Source organism: Mandrillus leucophaeus, unplaced genomic scaffold, assembly GCF_000951045.1.
Source record: "Mandrillus leucophaeus isolate KB7577 unplaced genomic scaffold, Mleu.le_1.0 Scaffold270, whole genome shotgun sequence".
NCBI lineage: Eukaryota > Metazoa > Chordata > Mammalia > Primates > Cercopithecidae > Mandrillus > Mandrillus leucophaeus.
This window is the reverse complement of record NW_012102810.1, coordinates 1,344,147-1,348,801: the sequence shown is the minus strand read 5'-3', so window position 1 is coordinate 1,348,801 and position 4,655 is coordinate 1,344,147. Positions and strand designations below refer to the sequence as shown.

At 44.5% G+C, this 4,655-nt stretch overlaps 1 long non-coding RNA gene across 1 annotated transcript in view; it reads right to left on the bottom strand.

Annotated features, from left to right (window-relative positions):
* Positions 1-22: 22 nt before the first annotated feature.
* The window catches only part of LOC105542924, a 39,582-nt gene continuing 34,949 nt past the window's right edge, over positions 23-4,655 (bottom strand). Inside the window, exon 3 of the long non-coding RNA XR_001006553.1 lies at positions 23-73. This is a non-coding gene — a long non-coding RNA (uncharacterized LOC105542924). The remainder of the gene's footprint in view (positions 74-4,655) is intronic.

Here is a 4,655-nt window from a genome sequence, read left to right as displayed (position 1 = left end):
AAAAAAAAAAAAAAGAAAAAAAGAAAATGATCATCAGAAGCAGAAACTGGGCTTGTGTTCAGAACCTGAAAATCTGCAGGGCGGAAAAAGAGGACAAAGGCATCTTTTAGGGACTACAAAACTAAACCTCAACAGAAAGATGCCTGAAGAGACAGGTGGATTATGACCTCAGAATTGGAGATAGGAGAGGTTTTCAGAATTAAAGATCATCTACGGCTACACAAACATTTGAGAGGTATTTTCATTTAAACATCCCTTTCTTCCCACCAATATCACGAATTATATGCTATGCACAACCTATAACAGAGTATAGCAGAGTTGCCAATGGTTTAAAGTGCTGCATATATGATTGTTATATGAGGTAAATAAGATTATTTGACCCCCAGAGTTAAGAAAATGGAAATGATAATTGCTAAGGCATATTAAGAATTATATATGTGGCTGGGCGCGGTGGCTCACTCCTGTAATCCCAGCACTTTGGGAGGCCGAGGCAGGTGGATCACCTGAGGTCAGGAGTTTGAGATCAGCCTGACCCACATGGAGAAACCCCGTCTCTACTAAAAATACAAAATAAGCCGGGCATGGGGGCGCATGCCTGTAATCCTAGCTACTTGGGAGGCTGAGGCAGGAGAACCGCTTCAACCCGGGAGGCGGAGGTTGCGGTGAGCCGAGATCACCGCATTGCACTCCAATGGAGCCCATTGCACTCCAGCGTGGGCAACAGAGCGAAACTCTGTCTCAAAATAAATAAATAAATAAATAAATAAATAAATAATTATATATGTATGTGTGTCTATATATATACGCACACACACAAACATTTAATCCTTACAGCAATATATACCTATAAATGAGTGTGTATATATATATATGGGTGTGTGTGCATATATATATATATGCATTTAATCCTTACAGCAATCTTATAAGGCAGGGACTATTGCAGTCCCCCCTCGAGAGAGGAGTACCCTGAAGCACCTGGCAGTTAGGTAACTTGCCCAAGGTCACACAGCTGGTAAGAAGCATAGCATGGCCTTGCAGGCCCAGGTGGGTTCCACCACACTGCTTTCCCTGGCAGCAAGGAAACGGAAGGTTTTTGAAGTAGTGGGGGAGCCACCGGGCACAAGGAAGCAGATCCCTGGAGGAAGGCACAATTAGCAAAGGTGGAGCCCAGTAATAGACGTTACCAGACATAAGTGATTTTTCCAGACGCTGGGAGCTTGTGTTTTGAATCACCAAAGTATTTTTAGGAAGCAGAAAAGTTAGCTCTTTCATTGAACTTCTGTGTGGTTTTGAAGAAAATGTCTTAATATCCATGAAACTCAAAGCTTTAATCTGCAAGAAGGAAGAAATGCCATGTGTCTCCTACTAAGTTTCTTTTCCAAGTTAAGTTTTTTTGTGTGGGTATGTATGAAATAATACATGTGAAAAATTTTTTTGAGACAGAGTCTCACTCTGTTGCCCAGGCTGGCGTGCAGTGGCACAATCTTGGCTCACTGCAGCCTCTGCCTCCCAGGTTCAAGCAATTCTCTGCCTCAGCCTCCCTAGTATCTGGGATTACAGGCACCTGCCACCACGCCTGGCTAATTTTTTTGTATTTTTAGTAGAGACGGGGTTTCACCATCTTGGCCAGGCTGGTCTTGAACTCCTGACCTCATGATCCACCTGCCTCAGGCTTCCAAGTGCTGGGATTACAGGCGTGAGCCACTGTGCATGGCTGAAAATATTTTTAAAACTATAAAGAAACCGTACAATCACACAGCATAAATAATTTTCTTTTTTCTTTCATTCTTTTTTTTTTTTTTTTCTGAGAAAGAGTTTCACTCTTATTGCCCAGGCTGGAGCGCAGTGGCATGACCTCGGCTCACCACAACCTCCACCTCCTGGGTTCAAGGGATTTCCTGCCTCAGCCTCCTGAGTAGCTGGGATTACAGGCATGTGCCACCACACCTAGCTAATTTTTTTTTTTTTTTTCTCCATATTGGTCAGGCTGGTCTCGAACTCCTGACCTCAGGTGATCTGCCCGCCTCAGCCTCCCAAAGTGCTGGGATTACAGGCATAAGCCACCGTAGCCAGCCCAGCATAAGTAATTTTCCTTGCATAAATCTTTCCAGTATTTTTTCTGGCTTCTTAGGGTGCGGTAAACATAATTTGATCTTTTTTGAGGACTTGGGATCATTATTATGAGCATTTATTATAATACTTTCTAACACTATTGCATTATCACTCTATTTACAATGCCAGTGAGGTGTGGAGCTTTGTTTGCCCCTGTCCTAAATGGCTTTAGACTGCTCTGCTTGTATGTATTTTTTATGTAATTTTTCTGTCCCTTCCTATGCAGTTCACTTGCCATTCTAGGTAGGTCTAAATTCCAGCAATCCTCTTCCTCTAATGCGTTACTTCTTGTGGTCTAGGGACTGAGGAACAAGATACTCAAACAGTACCAGTGAGAGCCCCTTAATTGCTCTATGAGTCAGGGCATATTTACAAGCGCATGGACGGATTTTCAGTTAGAGATTGCAGACTGAACACATGAATTAACCTTAGTTCCTCTCCAAAACCTGCACTAAAATGACAGTGGGAAAAAAAATTAAGCATATATTCACAAGATTGAAGAAAACAAGAAAGGAGAAAATAGCAAAAAAAAAAAAAAAAAAATTGGAAGATGGAAGGTACATAAACAAGTGCTAATAATTTAGAAGACTAAAAAGAAAAAAGAAAAAACAAACAAACAAAAAAAACCACGAATCTGAAACCGGCAGTGAGGAAAGAAACCTTGGATGCCTGTGAAAGTGAGGCTGAAGGTAAGTCCAAAGCAGGAGAAATGAAGGAATGGTTGGAAATCCAGCCTTTTTAACAAAAACCTAGAGCCACAGACATTCCTCCCACTCCCTCTTTGGCAGAGCAGTGAAGATTTGCTTTCAGGGAAAGGTAAAACAGAGTTTCTGGCCTAGTTAAGGATGGGGGAATCATATTAAAAATGAAGACTTTTAAAAAATTTTGCATATTGAACACTGAGTCTTCCAAACCTTTCTCCCCATTAGTCTCCCAAACATCAGCAACTTATATCCACAGTCAAGAAAAGGGAAAAGCCGCCGGGCGCGGTGGCTCAACCCTGTAATCCCAGCACTTTGGGAGGCCGAGACGGGTGGATCACAAGGTCAGGAGATCGAGACCATCCTGGCTAACACAGTGAAACCCCGTCTCTACTAAAAAATACAAAAAACTAGCCGGGCGAGGTGGCGGGCTCCTGTAGTCCCAGCTACTCGGGAGGCTGAGCCAGGAGAATGGCGTAAACCCGGGAGGCGGAGCTTGCAGTGAGCCGAGATCGGCCACTGCACTCCAGCCTGGGCGAAAAAACGAGACTCCTGTCTCAAAAAAAAAAAAAAAAAAGAGAGAGAGAGAACTCCATGTTCCAGAAAAGAAAACAGAGTGGAGAAAATCAAAGAAATTATTCAGGCCGGGCGTGGTGGCTCACGCCTGTAATCCCAGCACTTTGGGAGGCCAAGGTGGGCAGATCACATGAGGTCGGGAGTTTGAGACTAGCCTGACCAACATGGAGAAACCTCATCTTTACTAAAAATACAAAATCAGCCAGGTGTGGTGGTGCATGCCTGTAATCCCACCTACTTCAGGAAGCGGAGGCAGGATAATTGCTTGAACCTGGAAGGAGGAGGTTGCAGGGTGAGCTGAGATCTCGTCATTGCACTCCAGCCTGGGCAACAAGAGCGAAACTCTGTCTTAAAAAAAAAAAAAAAAAAAGTCATTCGAAATAAGATAGTAAACCCAGAAAAAGGAATTTAGGGATCCAGGAAACAGAGGATCCCAGCTACTTGGGTGGTAGAGGCAGGAGGATCTCTTGAGCCCAGGAGTTCGAGACCAGCCTGGGCAACAGAGTGAGAAACGATCTTAGAAAATAAATCAATAAATATAAATCAGGCTGGGCGCAGCGGCTCACGCCTGTAATCCCAGCACTTTGGGAGGCTGAAGTGGGCAGATCACCTGAGGTCAGGAGTTTGAGACCAGCCTGGCAAATATGGTGAAACCCAGTCTCTACTAAAAATACAAAAAAAGTAGCTAAGCGTGGTGGTGCACACCTGTAGTCCCAGCTACTCGGGAGGCTGAGGCATGAGAATCGCTTGAACCTGGGAGGCGGAGGTTGCAGTGAGCCAAGATCGCGCCACTGCACTCCAGCCTGGGCAACAGTGAGACTCTGTCTCAAAATAAATAAATAAATATAAATCAAAAGAAAAGGCAGAGGAATTTCCCAGACTGGTGATAAAGGAAGACCTGAAGTCCACAGCTGTCCACCAGACCTAAGAACAATTGGTCCTTGATCAGCTGGAGATGGTAAAAACCCTCAGGAAGAGAAGCTCTTCAAGATGAAATTGGCATAATACCTGAGGTGTCTGATTGTATTCGTTATTCGTAAGAATTTCACATAACCGGCCGGGCACGGTGGCTCAAGTCTGTAATCCCAGCACTTTGGGAGGCCGAGACGGGCGGATCACGAGGTCAGGAGATCGAGACAATTCTGGCTAACACAGTGAAACCCCGTCTCTACTAAAATTACAAAAACTTAGCCGGGCGAGGTGGCGGGCGCCTGTAGTCCCAGCTACTCAGGAGGCTGAGGCAGGAGAATGGCGTAAACCCGGGAG